Raw genomic sequence first — 17,561 nt, 5'->3', positions numbered from 1 at the left:
TGCAGAGGAACAAGCTTTGGTACATTCTACCACAGGCATCAACCCTGAAAGCATTATGCTAGATGATAGAAGCCAGACACAAAAGGACAAATGATTCCATTTTTATGAAATGTCTTGAAGAGGCAAATCAAGAGGTAGAAAGATGAGTGGCTGCTTAGGGCTGAGGGGATAGTGGGGTGAGGAGACAACAGCAGGGGGCCCAGGGTTTCCTTTTGGGGTGATCAGCACATTCTACAGCTTATTATGTTGATGGTACCACAACCCTGAATATATGAAAAGCCATCAGAGGGCACATTTTAAATGCGGGAATTCTATGGTATGCGAATTTTAGCTCAACAAGCCTATTATTAAAATTAAAAACAAGGGAAACGGACTTTGGCCCAGTGGTTAGGGCGTCCGTCTACCACATGGGAGGTCCGTGGTTCAAGCTCCGGGCGTCCTTGACCGGTGTTGAGCTGGCCCATGCGCAGTGCTGATGCGCGCAAGGAGTGCTGTGCCACACAGGGGTGTCCCCCGCGTAGGGGAGCCCCACGCGCAAGGAGTGCACCCTGTAAGGAGAGCCACCCAGCGTGAAAGAAAGTGCAGCCTGCTGAGGAATGGCGCCGCCCACACTTCCCGTGCCCCTGACGACAACAGAAGCGGACAAAGAAACAAGACGCAGTAAAAAGACACAGAAAACAGACAACCGGGGGAGGGGAATTAAATAAATAAAAATAAATCTTTAAAAAAAAAAACAAAAAACAAAATGAAAAACAAACTAACACCCAGTTCACAGCACTCCCCTGCCTTACCCAAACCCCAGCCCCTTGCCAGGTCAGGCTCGCTCCCCTCGGGCCCCCTCACTCGCTCTCCCTCATGCTGTTCCCAGCACTGCCCACCAGTCCCAAGCTCGGTCCTGGCCCTGGCTCTCCTCCAGCCTTTCAAGGCCCCTCAGACACCCCCCTCCAGGCGCCCCTTCAACCTCAGTTCCTCCCCACCTGACTTCCTTCCCGCACTGGGTGCTGTCTCTAGACCTCAGCCTGTCCTGTGAACTTGGGGGTGTCCGCTCCTGCCCACCTAGGCTCACAAGGCCATCACATGGCCCAGCGCAGAGGCCAGCACTGCCGGGGCTCGGCCCCCACGGCTCGGTGGAGGAACACGGGACCCTGTCTTCAGCCCTGCCACAGCTGGGCACCTCCAAGAACCAACTTCGCCGGCAAAGCCTCTGCTCCCCCACAGCTCCTGCCAGCCTCCCTCCTCTGGGAGCCACCCCCACTCCCACCCTGACCCAGAGATGGGTGACCTGCGGCCACCCATGCCCTCCCCTGTCCCCTCACCTCAGACCTGCCCGAGACACTGGGGGAGAAGGTTCAGGAGCTCATGGACAACTTTCCCCATTTCTTACACAGACTGGGCTGTCTGGACTGTGCCACCACATCTGAATCAGTCTGGTAGGGCACCTTTTTCTAAAGCATTATCCCTGCTTCTTTCAGGTTTTCAAATCTGTTTAGGCAGAAATGAACACAACGACCCTTCCGGCTCCTCTGCCGCTCCCACTCGCTCTGCTTCCTGGGCTGCAGGCCATCCTTACTCCCCTCATAGCCCTTTTTCTTGACCAAGTTAACTAGAGGTCATGGCCGCACAATAGCCATGCCTCTAGAACAGGGCTGCCGACCCTCAGTGACTGCCCACCTCCCCCATCCAGGCTGGCTGAGGTCCCCTGCCCCCGTGTCCTGACTGTAAGTGAGTCACATCCTTTCCCCCACTAGCCTGGGGGTTGGGTCCTGGAGCCCCCCGAGCCAGGCAGAGGCCCAGTCGTAGGGGTTCTTGTGACAGCGTGTCCCCACGACTGAGTGCCTAGAACCCTCAACCCAACAGCCAATGCTGCGGAGGCCTGTGGAACCACCTCTGTCTCCCCCAGACCCCAGCCTTGGCCCAAAGACAACTCGGTAGAAGAGGTGCTGTGGCCAAGAAACGCATGCCTGGAAGGCAGACATGTGCCAGTTCTGCTGTGGGCCCTGGGCTGGCGCCTCTGCTCCAGGGCCTCAGAGAGGTTAGAACACTGAGCGCCAGGTATAGGCCAGGGCTGCCAGTGCTCAGTGAGTGTCACTGGCCTTGCCCTCTGTCCCAACATGGAGCCACAGCACTCCACGTGGGCCCCTGCAGATAGGAGGCTCTGGGAAACGGGAGGACAGAGAAGAAGCTTGGGGTGGCCAGTGGAGTGTGCTGTCAGGTGCTGCTGAGAGCTGTATGCCCATGACAAAAGACTGCCACGGCAGCCGGGCAGGCTCCTGGTGGCCTGGGACCCCTCCTCCTGCCCCGCCCCGCCCAGAGTTCACATCATCCTCCCGTATACCTAGTCAAGGGGCCTGTGGCTGATCCCTGTCCCTCTAGACTCAAGACATGCAACCTCACCACACGGACACCCCTCCCTCTGAGCTCCTCTGGCACCCCCTCCACCCTCTGTACCTGCTATGCCCTTACGCATCTCCCTCACAGGTCTCTGAGCCACTCTAGGACAGGCGCTGGATGATTCGGGCTGGGCTTCCCACCATTGCCCAGCACTGTGTCCAGCACACAGGAGGGCTGAGGGGGTGTCGCATGGCTGTCCTCTGCCACTCCAGCTGGGGCAGGCACCTCTTCTGGGCTCACACTGCCCTGGGCCAGATCTACGTGCCCTGCACAGGGCCTGGCACATGTGATAGCCTCGAAAGACTATGTTTATTCAGTGAACTGTGGATTATGCTGTCCACTTTACAGGAGAGGCGACTGAGCCTGGGAAAGGAGAAACAGCACGTCTAAAGCCACAGAGCCTGAAGTGGTGACGAAGCCAAGGAGCCAAGAATGGAGCCAAGGAAAGCCTGGCTCCAGAGCCTTCTCCATACACTTTCGACACGCTTATGAGTCTGCTCTGCATCTACAGTTAAAGCACTAAAAAAATAAGTTAAAGCACTGAGTGTCTTCCCACTGAGCTAAACACTATCATCGTCACCCCCATTATCAAGGAGGAAACTGAGACGTCAGTCACTTGTCCAACATCACAAAGCTAAGGAGCAGTGGAACTAGGACTTGAACCCAGGTCTGACTCCAGAGCTCTTAACTCACCCACTACAATGCCTCTTCTGCTGGCACGTTTACCGGGAGCCAGGCATGGTGTTAAACCCTTCTCATCCATCAGCTCAGCCCAGGGAGGGGTGGGGTGGGCGATAGATCAGGGAAGGCTTACAGGAGGAAAAGGGACAGGACATGGCCTAAAACAAGTCGGAATCTGTTCTGAATGTTCACTTGGGCTGAGGCAGGAGGACTGAGCAGACTGCGGCAGAGAAAGGGAGGTGAATGTCAGGGGCATTTAGCCAAAGAGGCTTACAGTCTTACAGAGGAGCTCAGCAAGGATCAACAGCTACTGTGCTTCGCAGAGCGGAGGACAGATGTGCTTCCCAACTGGATCCTCGGCATTGCCCAACACAGGGCTGGTATCAGGAAACTAGGCTGAAAAACAAAGGAAGCGCCCCGTCCTAAAACCCTGACCAGGGCCTCTGCACTGGGCCCGGCGAGGGAGTCTTCTCTGGGCTGCAGTCACCCTGGTAATGGCTGTGTCCAGGCCCGGGTCTCCCCTCCCCCTGCCCTTGTTCACCTCCTGTCCCTGGTGCCCAGCACAGCGCCTGCCGCTGGAGCCTGGGTGTGCACTCCTGGGTGGCTCCCAAGTCTGTGGGTCATTTTTCCTTCCGATAACCCGATCCTGGACTTGCCTGACCCCACAGGTCCTGAGGACTTTCTGCCACTAAGCTCTACCAACTGGGGCTGTCCCCCTCTGTGACCCGTTCCCGGCTGCCTCGGGGTGAGGGACAAAGGGGCGGGGTTCGGAGCCTAACCCAACCTCTGGAGCGTGGCACTAGGAGACATCAGGAAGCGCCGCTGAGCTCCCGCCACCGTCTTCGCCCTGCCGTGAGGGCCACGCGGTGACTGACCTTGGCCCTGTCACTTCCCCTCCCGGAGGACGAGTTTCCTGCCCGCCCAGCAAGGGACAGGTAATGAATGGGCCTCCCGCAGGCCGGAATCCCTCTAATTACCCGCAGGGTCAAAGACCACTCGCGGCCCGCCTAGGGCAGCAACGGGACCGGGGCTTATTTCAGGAGGGGGCGGCCCCGGGGCTGAGACTGTCCCCTCCCGGCCACCGTACTCGGCCAGGCCAGCTCGGCCCGCCTGCCCCCACCGGGGCCTCAACTTCCCCTGGAGTCGCCACCACTTCCGGCCGCGGCGCGGGATGTGGGGAGGACAGGGGCTGCCCCGCCCCCGAGAGGCCGCCGGGGAGAGCACCCCGAGCCCCCAGCCCCTGGGACGCGCGCGCGCACCGTCGGCCGCGCCCCCCGAGTCCCGGCGCCGCGCACGCGCACTCCCTGCGCCGACAGCGCGCTCCCTCCCGCCACCCCCTTCCAGACCGACGAGGCCGCGGGCGCCCGAAGCGCGCCCCCCGCCCGGAGGCGCGCACGCGCACTGGCCCGCGTCACCCCAGACGCGCGCCCACTCACGCCCCCCCTCAGCGCGCACGCGCGCTCGCCAGTCGCGCGCCCCTCCCGCCTCCCCACCCCCCGCCCTGAGTCTGGGCCCCGGTAGACGTCCCCCGCGCGAGGCGCAGCCCCCCGCCCCCGCCCCTCACCTCCTCGGTCCCGGGCCGCCGCGCCGCACTCCTTCCGTCTCTCTCTTCCCTCGCGGATGGTGGCAACGGCGGCAGCGGCGACTCAGACCCTGGGGTCAGGGAGACGGGCGCCCAGGCCGGAAGTGACCTTCCCGGCCGCTTCCGCCCGCGCCGCTGCCCCCACCCTTCGCCGCCTCCACCCTCTCCTTGCCGCTCTAGGAAGGCGGGCCCGGCGACCCCCGGCCGCCCCCCCAGCTCTATGGTTCGGGGCGGACGCCTCCGGAAGCCACTTCCGGACGCGTCTAGGACACAGGTCCTCCGTGCCCGCTCTATGGCGCCCGGCGCGGACGGCTGCGGGCCCCGCCCCCCGCCGGCCGGAGGCGCGCGCTCGGCCCGTTAGGCGGAGACTTCCGGGGGTCTGCGGCGCGCCCCGCGCCTGCGCGCGCTCGGCCGGGCTGCGGGGCGGGGAGCGCGGGAGTACCGCTCGCGCCGTGCGGGTCCGCTCGCCGTCTAGATCGCCGTAACCCATTCGCTGCCGGGCCCAGCGGCCCGCGCCTGCTGCGCCTGGCTCCACCGCGCTCAGCTGCCGCGCTTTCCTCAGCCCGCGGACGGCGCGGGACTCGGGGCCGCCGGTGCTGCGCTCCTTGCAGGCTGGTGCGCTGGACCCTCGGCCCTTCTTATGGGGCTGTCTCTCACACAATCTCGTCTGAGCCCAGGAGACTAGCGTTTTTATTCATAACCATTTTGTTATCGTCATCTCCGAAACAGCCTCTCTGCCTGGGAGTCAGAAAGACGGAGCTCTGTGGTTCACCAGTTGTAGAGTCTGTGGGTAAGTGACAGCCTTCCTCTGCCTCCGCTTCTCATCTGTGAAATGAGAATACATAAAATAATACGTGGGGAGCGCCTGCTTCCCATGCACGAGGTCCCAGGTTCGACCCGGTACCTCCTAAAAACAATGAAGAAACAAACAAACGGAAAAACCAACTCTTTATTGGGGAGTGGGTGTCGCTCAGTGGTTGAAAGCCTGCTTCCCAGGTAGGAGGTCCTGGGTTCATTCCCAGGCACCACCTAAAAAAACAACGTAGGACTTAGCTGAGTTGAACAGCTGGCTCTCGATAAACGGGGTAGCCTTAGTCAACATGATTTCCAGTGCTTTGGCCGCTGTACGCCTGGAGCCTCAGTCAGCATGAATCCTAAGATGTGCATTGTTGATTTAGTAATACCTCTTCAGGAAAAATAAAGAACATTAAACACACGGCAAGGGGAATATTTTCTCACATGCCAGCCTTGCATCCCCCCTCTTCCCCTCCCCCTTGTTTCCTAAGAACAGTACAGAAAGTGTTCCCAGGGTCCTGCAAAGGAGGAAGTAGTTACTTCATGAGAAGGCGTCTGCTATGCAGCCTGCAGCCCATGAGGGATGAGGTTTGGTGCAGAACCCCTGCACATGTGCACAGTCCTGAGTGCAGTAAACAGACTTGCAGTCTTGCACCGTCTGCTCCCATCCTTCTCTCTTCTCCTACTTAAGCCCCATGTAACCTGCTGCACAATGTGGAGCAGTTTTGGAGTCCACCTGCCTCCCTGGGCCGCGTCTCCCATCTGTGAGTCTCCCTTTGAATAAACGTGTGCGATTCTTCTGTGTCCTCCCAGGAGTTCCTTTGGCCTCTGAGCAGGGGTGGGAACACCTGGACCTGAGGCTCTGTTTCTGCAGCAGCACAATTGGCGAGCCAGCCAGGAGCCACAGATGCAGAGATGGTTCTGGGTGGGTTTGGAAAGGGAGACTCCACTGGGAAAGCCTCGGGTGGCCCATGTCCTCCACGTGAGGGGCTGTGGCTCAGGTTTTAAACACTTGGGGCTGGTGCATAATACAGGGATGCCCCGAAAACGCCAGAGGGCCTGACTAAGTCCTGGAAGCTCTTGGTGTGGGAAAGAAAAAGTGTGTCAGGAGCACCTTACGGGCAGCCACTGACCGATAGTTCGCAGCCAAGGTCAAGGTCCGCCAACTAGAACAACAACTGGATTTAGAAAAGGACGTGCGAGTAGCACACGCCAACAACATAGAACTAATGACCACTCAGGTGACAGAACTGCTCCACCAAGAAATTCTGCCAGAAAGGAAGGGAATCTATCACTGGCTGGCTGCTGTGTTTCTGGGATCAGGGAGCAGAGGGTGTGATTCTGCCAGGACGTAAAATGGCTAAGCTGGCAGGTGTCACTGCGGGAGCGCTTACGTGCTGCGGCCAACAACCAGGGAACAGTCTCCTAAAGTGGGTGTTCCAGGGCAGCCGGCAGGCTGACCCACTGGAGGAGACGTGCCGGAGGGCGCTTCGCGGGGCGCTTCGCGGGGCAGACGCGAAGTACTACCGGGTGTAGTAAGGGAGTGGGGACCGCACGTGCCGTTTTTGATGAGCACTTTTGGGGACCGACAATGAATGGTTCGTCTTGGGCTCTTACAGTCAGCCCCAAGGCGATGGGGCGTTCCTCTTCTTCCCCCCACCCCATTCCCACAGTCAGGGCCTGTGTCCAGGGCTGCTTAGACTGTAGCCCATGTAGGAGAAATGGAGTGAACGAGGAGACTGGGTGCCCAGGCAGTGGGGGCAGTGTCTGGACAAGACAGATGAAAAGATAAAACAGATAAGTAAGGGTGGGACCGAGCTAGTACGCAGAAAACACGTGGCTGGGAGACCAAAATTAAAAATAGACCAAACACCTAACTTGGTTATCAGTGAACTTGTGGAAGAAGCTGAAGCTGGAACAAAAGTTCTGCAAGGCTCCATTGGCCCCCTTCCCACCCTGCGGGGGCCGATGAGGCCTCTGGAATCGGGGGTGCATCCCCCAATCCCGACATCGGGAAGGGAGGCCGTGGTCACCCGGCGCCGCGGGGCATTTCAGGCGACCAGGGGCCTCACGCTGATCTCCTGCAACGCAGAAGGTCCTTGCGCAGGTGGATCCTGGAGCGGAACGTTCCCTGACCTCTGGCAAGCACAGTTCCTCCCCAGGGCCCCCACTGGCCAGCGGGGGTTCCCGGGGTGGGGTGCAGGAGCGGCAGGCCACAGGCTCTTCACCCAGCCGGGGGACCGGGCAGAGGTGCCCTCGGCAACCCGCTGCCCGAGGGGGCCTGCTGGCTGTCCCGTACCTGTGTCCCCACCCGGAACGGGCCCTAACGGGGTGAAAGAGCAGCCTGCCCACGCCGTGGCCCGAGCCCCTGTGGGCAGTTGGCTGGCATGGCCCGGGATGGCCTCACTGAGCAGAGCAAGCCACAGTCTGCTGTGCTGCCAGCCAAAGACTCGGTGACGCTCCAGGAAGCTCGGCGGGACCCACAGGGGAGGCTGGCTCGGAAGCTGTGAGGCCACAGGCCCTGCCTGCCCAGGGTGGCAGCACTCTTCCCCCGTGGTGCGGCTCCCTGCAGGCTGGCCGTAGCTGTGCAGCCACCATCTGCGGCCTTACCTTCCGTGTAGCTGGGCCGCGGCACTGGTGCATGGCCTGTCTGCCTGGCCCACACGAAACCCTGCAGGCGTCCTGCGGCGTCGGCTGCGGAGCACCAGGGACCACCCTCAGCCCTCAAGCAGGTGTCACGAGTGCGGAAAGTCAGGTGCAAGCCTCTGCCCGGCCCCTGCGCGAGCCCAGGTGGGCCGAGAGCCCGGGCAGCTGTCCTGAGCAGGAGCACAGCGGGTGTGCAAGGCCGTCCTACGGGACAGGGCTCCCGACGCTCTTACAGCTGCCTGAGGTGGGCCATGTGCCTTCGCCCTCCGGAATGCCAAGACCATGTCCCCGGCCAGACCAAGGTTGCACTTTACAGGACACAGCAGGACACGCAAGCAATCAGCTTCCCTAAGCGAACCCTCTCCTCCCTCTCCTCCCTGCACGTGGCGGCACGCTTTGCCGGGCGAGTGTTTTCCCACGTGGGAACCGTGCAGCCCTCCCTCCCACTCCCGTTTCCTGGGCACAGCTTGGGCCGAGGCCCAGGAACGAGGGACACTCAGTAATCAGCAGGCGTGGGTGGGCAGGCAGAGGTCGCTGGTGGACATGCCCGGCCGTGAGGGGAGCAGCCCCGTGTGCAGTCAGCGGTCACGGCCTCTGTCCTCCTGCACTGCCCCTCACAGCCCGCTCGCCTGCCCAGCGCTGCCTGGTGGCCAGCTGGCTCCCTGGGCCGCGTCTCAGTCTGTGTGGTCCTCCGTGCGGTCCCAGGCATTCTCAGGGCTCCTGAGCAGGGGTGGGAGTGCCCGGGAGCCGGGGCTGCTGTTTCCCAGCAGCACGTGCCTCCACGGCAACGTGAGTCTGCGTCCCTCCTTCAGAAACAGGGTAAGGGTGCGTTTTAAACATTCCTAGAACGGAGGGGCGCTGGCTGTCACCCTGAGAGCTCACCAGCATGGGCACGCACTTGGCACGACGGCACCCTTGCCCCAGCCGCCCAGTGGGTGGTGGACCCAGGGGCCTGGAGCGAGCGCAGTCGCCTTGCGAGGTGCATGGGGGCCCGGTGCTCCGTCCCAGGGGCTTCGCTGCTCCAGGAGGACCCTCTGGTCTTCAGTTAACACCCACCCCTCCTGTAAGCGTGGGTGAGGAGCCCCGCCTGCCCTTGGGTCAGGCCGTGAGGGTAAGATGAGGATGAGGGGGTCCTGGCCTCTGGCTCCTGAGGACATGGCCGTCAGGGGCCGCCCCCAGGCCGGTCCTCACTTGGAGTCTCCGGAGAGCCTGCCCTCCTCCAGCCTCTGATCCCCCTCGTCTCTGTCCAGCCCACGCAGACTCACGTCCACTCCTTGGAACCCCAAGTATCAGAACCCCATGCTACCAACTGGCTTGACTCTCCTTGAACTAATTACATGAGTCCACGAAACGAATGAGTGCAAAACTTGGCTGCTTAGGACGACAGACGGTTATCATCCCACCGTTTCTGTGGGTCGGCAGTTTGGGAGCTGCTTCCCCGGGTGGTCCCACTTCAGGGCCTCCTGAGGTTGCTGTCGGGCTGGAGGTCTGCTCTTGTGGTGTTGCAGGCTCAGTTTTGCGCAGGGCTGCCTGCAGGACGCACAGACGGAGGGACAGGGGCCCTGGTGCAACACTTCTTTTGACCCAGTCTCAGAAGTCAGCCTCTGTGCTTCCTAGGTACGCAGGTTACGCAGGCCAGCGCCAAGCAGTGTGGGAGAGGCCGCACAGGGGCCAGGTACCAGGAAGCATGCTGGGTGGTCCTGGGAGCCACCCACCTCACGAGCACTCTTGGGTGGCCCCCGGGGAGGACAGAGGTGCACAGTTAATGCACCCTGTGGTGCTGCCATCAAGATCGGGGTGCAGTGCTCGTGGATTCCAAGTTCACTGAGTTCCGCTGCGCGCTGCCCGCCAGGCCAGGCACTGTTCTGCACCCTGAGGATGTGAAAGTAGATAAGGAAAAAGCCCCTCCTGGTGGGCTTCCTGAGTCAGGAATTTGATCTGCCTCAATAACCGCTTTCCTCTTCTCCCAGTCAGCATGGAAACACCCCAGCCACACCTGCAGGGGTTCTGGCCACAGAAATTTCACAAGAGTTCGGCTTCTGGGGCTCACCTGGGAGGGCCTCCCATCCCAGCCTAGGGGCTAGGCCTGGGGGCCACGAGACAGACCTGGAGAGAGGCCCCAAGGCTTTGCTCTAACGAGGGAAATGACTTCCCTTCTCCTTTAAGGGTCTAGTCCTAGGGCTCCCAGGGCCCCCAGGCACGGCGGGCTTGCAGCAGAGGGGGCTGTTTGACCAGGACCCCCTGCTCCTCCCTTCCAGAGACAGAAGCGTTCCTGAGACGCTGCCTCCCGTCCAGGGGTGACATTTACCATGTCCTTGGCATCTGCGTGCGGCCACGTAGCCCGGGCTGGCCAACGGGGTGCAGTCCACTTCCCAGCCACACTTCCTGAGATGAGCACACGCCTCGTGCTGGCCAGCTGTAGACCAGAAGGACCCGTACGGGACCCACCCTGGGCAGACACCTCACCACCCGGCGCCCAGCGCGGGCTGCTTCACCTGTCCTAACGCAGGGTTTTCAGGGCTAGGCAGTCAAGAGTGATGCAGTCCTCCAGGGGCCTGAAGCCGTGGGCCTGCATGAGAGCACAGGACGCAAACCAGGTGGCAGTGGCCAGTGGCCCCCACCTGTGCGGACCCTCCGCGGCCTGCCCTGGCATTTTTCACGTGGAAGCGAGCGCAGCGCGCCACCTGTCTCTGTGACAGCCCCTGGCAGGAGAGGTGCAGGAGCTCGCGAAGGAGCCGTCTGCAGGGAAACAAAGCTATAGTGGGCCACTCACTAGCCAGAGGCTCTGTGGCCCTGCTGTGCTCCCGCCTCCAGGCATGGGCCGTGGAGCAGCCCCTGCGTGGGTCTCTCCTGATGCTGTCTCTAGGCGAGTTAAAGTCAAATCTAGCTGCATTCTCCCTGGCAACCCTACCTCTGCACCAGCGCTTCTCCCGATTCAGCAGGGCGGGAGCGAGGCCCCAGCCTGAGGAGGGGGCTGCAGTACCTCCTGGGGATATACAGGCTAAGTGTGATAACCAACTAAAGCACTTACTGCGGTGTCCAGCCCATGGTGAGACTCAAAAAAAGGGCTGCTGATTATCGTGATAACAGCGATCATTGGGGAAGTGTGAGCCTGTGTGTCCCTCTCGGGTGTGAGGGCACGCCTCAGCAGTTGTGCTCCAACAGCTGCAAACTCTCTGTCTGCACTGCTAGCTGCAGCTGCTCCTGGCTCTCGGTGTAAAAAGGTGGAGTAAAAAGGCAGCATCGGGAGAGAACTTTGCAGGGGATGACGAGGCTGCCCTGGGGCCCCGCGCCTGCAGGCCTCGTGAGCAGAGATCTCTGGCCGTTGAGTTGTCCCATGGCCTCCGTCCACATCAGTGCCGAACGAGGCCTGTGGAGTGGGAAGTGTGACGGGGTCAGGTTCTGGGGTACAGATGAGACCCCCCCCCCGGACTTAGCTGAAAACCTACATTCTCATTTAATTCTTTTTTTTTTTTTTTTTTAAGATTTATTTTATTTATTTAATTTCCCCCCCTCCCCTGGTTGTCTGTTCTCTGTGTCTATCTGCTGCATCTTGTTTCTTTGTCCGCTTCTGTTGTTCAGCGGCATGGGAAGCGTGGGCGGCGCCATTCCTGGGCAGGCTGCTCTTTCTTTTCACGCTGGGCGGCTTTCCTCACGGGCGCACTCCTTGCGCGTGGGGCTCCCCCACGCGGGGACACCCTTGCGTGGCAGGGCACTCCTTGCGCGCATCAGCACTGCGCATGGCCAGCTCCACACGGGTCAAGGAGGCCCGGGGTTTGAACCGCGGACCTCCCGTATGGTAGACGGATGCCCTAACCACTGGGCCAAAGTCCGTTTCCCCTCATTTAATTCTTACATCAACCCTATAAGGTGGATGCTGGAAAGATTATACACATACAGATACTTCAAAGGGAAATGGGGAAGCAGAAATAGGCATTTCTTCTTCAAGAATGAAACATTTTTCTCACTAAAATGCTTCACTAACTACATCTGTTAAACAAAGTATTAAAAATCTCCAACCAGACTGAATTAGCTCTACACTGCACTTTCTGTTCTCTAAATCTTTTTTTTTCAATTAGAGAAGTCGTAGGTTTACAGAAAAATCATGCAAAAAACAGAGTTCCCATCTACCACTCTATTATTTACACCTTGCATTAGTGTGGTCCATTTGTCATGATGCATGAGAACCTTTTTAAAATCACACTATTAACTACAGTCTATCATTTGGAACAGAGTACACTGTGTTGTGGAGTCCTGTGTTGTTGTGTCTTGTGTTTTTTTAAATTTTTATTTAGTAATTTATGTATAATCTAAAATTCCCCACTTTTGACCACATTCAAACATAATTCAGTTCTGTTCTCTAAGACTCTTGATACCCAAGGAGGAAAAGATTAAAACAAAAAACGTTCTTAAAGACAAAGTGTATTTTCATTTAATAAATACATATCGTGACCCTTAGCTTGAGTTCACTGCGAGTGAAACCTGCTTTGGCAGTTACACAACATCCCATGAAAACTAAGGAGAGATCAGAAGTGTTAGTGCTGATGTAAATAAACAAACTGTAAATCCTCCTAAACATTTTTCTTCAGGCACATTGTTCCTAGAGCTGTAAAAATTCCAAGAGGTTATGAGGAACAGTTCATCCTTTCGCTTCTTGTTGCTCTGAGAGTTAATTTTAATTAAAAGTGACCTTGGGCAGTGTTTCCTGACAATCCAGTATAAAATGTGATTCCACTCTGAGACGTACTTTCCCTCCAGAGGAGCCCCGTGCAGGGGGAGGGGCTTGGCTTTGGGAAGATGAAGGACATGTGCCCTGAGAAGATGCTCTGGGTTAATTTTCAGCGCCTCCTTTCCAGGGCTTCACGAATTGGTGAAGGGAGATTTTGCGCCTCTCCCACCTCGGTAGAGTGATGCTAAACAACACGGGAGAGCCTCAATATGCAGGATAATTTTTCCTGCTGTGTTAATATTTGCTTCCTTTTGCAACTCCATTTCCGCAGTGATTTGGAGTGATTATCTCTGGATAATCTGCCACCCACCTTTACCCTTTTAGGGTAAAAACTCCTGGAGTTGTGGCGAGTCAAATGAGGCTCTGCACGCAGCCACTGTAGGGAGCATGCACCACGTTACTCATCATCATCTAAAGGAAGGCAGGCATGTGGAGCTGCATTCCTTATGGGTAACAGACAAGCAGACACCATCCCAGCTACTTTACTACCAACAGATTCAATGCACGGAGCAGATGTGGCTCAGCGGTGGAGCTCCTGCTTCCCACATGGGAGGTCCCAGGTTTAGTCCAAGGTGCCTACTAAAAACAAAAACAACCAAGGAAACAAATGGAAAATACCAACTCAGGGAAGCTGATGTGGCTCAATGGTTGAGTGCTAGCTTCCCACATATGAGCATATGAGGTCCCTAGTTCAATCCCTGGCCCCTGGTACCTCAAAAAAATAAAAAAATAAAAAAATCTAATACAGGCAAGTACATGCTCAAAAAATATTGCAAATAATGAGCTTCCTTCAACAAAATGATTCGGAACCAAGGAGCCACCATCTTTGAGGCCTCACTGGAGCTCTGAATTCCAGAACATACTCCCAAATTGTGATCCAAGGATCAAAAGCTGCTCCCTACCAAAGCTTCCTCTTGATGTGGGAAACTGGAGAGTGGACCCTGGCACACTGCTGCAGAGAAACTTCACATGTCCACCATTTGCTCACCAGAAGCAACAGCCTGAGGGGCAAGAGAGTCGAGAAGATGAAAACCAGCTCTGCTGGTAACCAGCCTGTGATGTTCCAGTGAAGCAGTAACCATGTTCTAAACACTTTCATGACAAGACACAAAGCCGCACCATGATGACAAAAAAGAGGAATGCCCCTCCTTACCGCTAGCCCCTCCCCCACAGTTTTGATTGTTGCTTCCTCACCTAAGACAGCCTTATCTTCCAAACTCCTGGACAAAACTACTGAGAACCCACTCAAGAATTGACCCTGCTTTTGACAACATCCAGTCAGAACTGGTCCACTTCCCTAATCCCTCCTTACAACCGTCTCGCCCAGGGTCTCTTGACAAGGGGTCCGGTGAACTTGAATTTAAATTTAAAAAAAACATTCTTTTGGGGATGTGTTGGTGCAGGTGTGTTCACCTGACTGGGAAAGGGGTCCATGGAACAAAAAAGGTTAAGAACCCCTGATGTAGCACAAGCCCAAATGCTTTAAAAAGCCTGTTCTAACTTCCCCATACCAAGACCTCCCAAGGTTCCTCTGGGATATAGCCTCCCTTTTTAGAGCATGTTAAATAAACCTAACTTGACTACATGGTTCTAGTGATCTTTGATTGGGCTTTCAAATCTCATTTCAGCTTTCTAAATCTTACACATGTAAGATTAATTTCAAGTGCCAACTTCACTAGCTTATGGTGTCCAGTTGTTAGGTCAAGCAAGCACTGGCCTGCCTGTTACAGTGAAGGTATTTCCCAGAAGGGATTTGCATCTAGAATCAGTAGACTACAAGCAACAGCAGAGCTGCCTTCAACAATGTGGGAAGTCTCCTCCTCCTATCAGAAGGTCTCAAAAGCCTAAGATTTCAGAGGTCAGAAAGAATTTCTGCCTCAATTTTAGTATGGACTCTTAGAACTGCCAGCCAACCAGCTTCCCCGGGGGAATTTAGACTAAGGACTTCCTCCTAGTTTTCAGCTTGTGGCCTGCCCCATGAAGTTTGTACTTGTCAACTGCCACAGTCAGGTGAGCCATTCCTTCCTGTTGGTTGTTTCTCTAGAGAACGATGACAAAACAGCATCTAACTGGTCAAATCAAATTCACCCCCAAAACCCTAGCTATTAGAAGGTCTAGAAAATGTACTTTTAATTTCCAACATTCCAGCCAAAAGAGGGGGAAAACAGAAGTCAAGTGACCTGCCCACAGTATCTACCTCTGAGAAACTGTTCGTTCTGGCCAAATGTTGAGAAATACACAAGGGATGGAGGTCCAAGGAATTTCTGGCTGCACTGGCAGCAAGGGTAAGGCCTGCTGGATGCCCCCCTGCTGTAGGACCTGCTCACTGGCTGTGTGTCTGCAGCAGCGATTCTCCTGGTGAGTGGAAAACCTGCTTTCTGGGTTGGGGTAGGGCCTCAGCCAGGGTTTCCTCATCACTGAGCAGCAGCCCACATTACCTGGGTCTAGTTCTACCTCTGCCTCTCTCTTGCTGTGTTGTTTGGAGAAATGACACATTTTACTTGTTGAACTTCACTTTTCCCAACTGTAAAACTGGCTGGTGCTTTCATCTGCTGTACCATCTCATATGGTGATTATGAGGGTGAAATGATAATGGGCAGTGTGATTGCATCATCAAGCAAGTCCTTAACTTATTTATTCTCATACATTTCCTGAGGACCCAAGGACCCAAAGGTGGCTCACACTCAAGTCTAGTCCCCGGAAGTACCACCCTACACACTGAGGGGTGCAGACAGGGACGCACCCCTCATTCATTCACTGACTTGGCTCTTCACACTTTAACTGTTTATCCCGTAAATATAACCTGTGCCTCTCAGGCACCAGATGCTAGAGACCCAGAGGTGAACCAAACTGAGATGCCCTGGAGGAGCTCACTGCTTTAAAGCATGATACAACAAGAAAACGTTAATTATTATTTAGAGTAATAATTAATTATACCAGCACTACAAAGAACCCAGTAAGTTTCAGGAGGGCATGAGCTAAATTTGCTGCCAAAAGAAATCTTACCCTCACGCCTGGGAAGGAGGATAAGAACCACTTTTACTCGATCCTTATTTACTCGTTCACTGGCAGGCCCTAAAGCTGGGAATTGGGTAAAGCAGGGATCAAGACTTGGTTTCTGTTATTTATTGAGTCCCTTATCACAAGTGGCTGAGGCAGTTACAAAAAGTAGTCACAAATGAGTTTATATGGCTATGAGTCTCCAAAAAGAGCCAGGAGGTTATCAGAGGGGTTGCCCTTATGCACACCTGAGCAGAATCCCAGAGACAGATAAAGTAGATACAACCTCAGGTATTGGTTCTTCTGAGGGCTACAGAGACCCACAGGTTGTATGGTCATGGCAGATGGAGGTCAGTGCCATGTCAGTTGGCCCTTCTTTGGAGTTTGTGTTTCTGTGTGATGGAGCTGGACTCAGAAGTGATCTTTGTTCACAAGCCTCTCCTATTACTTTTACCAGACCTGTAGTTGGTGCTGGGGTTTAGTGTATATCCAGGGGACCTTAATCTCTGGACTGACCACGTGATAACCAGGCCCTGAGCCTCAACAGACTTCAGCTCCTACACTCTGGTTTATTCGGCTTACCCCACTCAGCTAACATGGAGGTGAAGAAGGTCAACCACCACACGGGGGAACCAAGAGTGCCTACAACTGAAAGCAGAATTGCATCCAGCATCCATATGTAATCTAAGCACCCTCTTGATATAGATGTGGAGTGGACATGACCGTTCCAGGGTTCACAGGATGGAGGAATAGAGTATGGATTAGAGTGGACTTACTGATATTCTATTCATGAACTATTGTGATTAGTAATCGAAGAAAATGTGGCATTAGTGTGGAGAGAGTGGCCATGGTGGCTGCTGGGGTTAGGGAGTGGGAGGAAGAGATGTGATGTGGGGACATTTTTAGGGGTTGGAGTTGTCCTGGGTGGTGCTGCAAGGACAGTTACCAGACATGTATGTCCTCCCATGGCCCACTGGGTGGACTGTGGGAGAGTGTGGGCTATGATGTGGACCATTGACCATGAGGTGCAGCGGTGCTCAGAGATGTATTCACCAAGTGCAATGAATGTCTCAGGATGATGGAGGAGGTTGTTATGGGGGGAGGAGTGGGGTGAGGGGGGTTGGGGGTATATGGAGACCTCATTTTTTAAAATATAACATTAAAAAATAAAGACAAAAAAAAAGTAGTCAAAGGGAGTGGATGTAGCTCAGTGGTTGAGCGCCTGCTTCCCATGTAGAGGTCCTGGGTTCAATCTTGAGTACCTCCTAAAAAAAATTACTCTGAGCATGAAATGGAGGGAGACAGGACACTGTGGAGGCTTAGGAAAGGGACTCCATCCAGGTTTATGGGGGGAAAGGTGTTCTGGGAAGACTTCCTGGAGAAGGTGGCATCTGCTCTAAGCGAAAAAATGTAGTTACAACGTGAAAAAGTGGAAGGACATTCCAGGGAGTCATTCTTTCATTCCATTACTCACCAATATTCAGGGTGCACTTACTGCATACAAGACCCTATCCTGAACGCTGGAGTAATCTGAGCGATGCGCAGACAATGCGCAAATCGTCAACGTGATAGCTACAGGACCTGCCACTATGCAAAGTAAAAATGCAGGGTCACAGGTTCAACACAATTTCAAGATGGCCACAACGGAGGACGAAGCCGGCATGCGGCCCCCTGTGCCACTGCTCAGATCGCAAGGTCATAAAGCGGGCCCTGGATACACGTGAGACTTCCTGTGCT

General features: G+C 55.9%; 1 protein-coding gene and 1 long non-coding RNA gene across 8 annotated transcripts in view; one reads left to right on the top strand and one right to left on the bottom strand.

Moving 5' to 3' along the window:
* Nucleotides 1-4,985, bottom strand: part of ZNF787 (zinc finger protein 787) — a 29,492-nt gene extending 24,507 nt beyond the window's left edge. For 2 of the 7 annotated variants that reach the window (XM_071209465.1, XM_071209468.1), the window contains exons 1-2: nucleotides 4,637-4,985; nucleotides 3,347-3,468 (exon numbers count right to left, since the gene is read on the bottom strand). The gene's annotated coding sequence lies outside the window, so the exon portion shown is untranslated. Of the gene's footprint in view, nucleotides 1-3,346; nucleotides 3,469-3,856; nucleotides 3,948-4,636 lie in introns of those variants that run through there. The other 5 variants (XM_071209466.1, XM_071209467.1, XM_058280877.1 and 2 more) reach the window with 3 other exon arrangements.
* On the top strand, nucleotides 3,875-13,416 carry LOC131274409 (uncharacterized). The gene is made up of 2 exons (XR_009181679.2): nucleotides 3,875-4,007; nucleotides 5,384-13,416. It is a non-coding gene; the product is annotated as an uncharacterized lncRNA (long non-coding RNA).
* Nucleotides 13,417-17,561: the final 4,145 nt, after the last annotated feature.

Source organism: Dasypus novemcinctus, chromosome 18 (genome assembly GCF_030445035.2).
Source record: "Dasypus novemcinctus isolate mDasNov1 chromosome 18, mDasNov1.1.hap2, whole genome shotgun sequence".
In the NCBI taxonomy this organism is placed as follows: Eukaryota; Metazoa; Chordata; class Mammalia; order Cingulata; family Dasypodidae; genus Dasypus; species Dasypus novemcinctus.
Note: the sequence above shows the minus strand (reverse complement) of the source record. Positions and strands in the feature narration are given on the sequence as shown.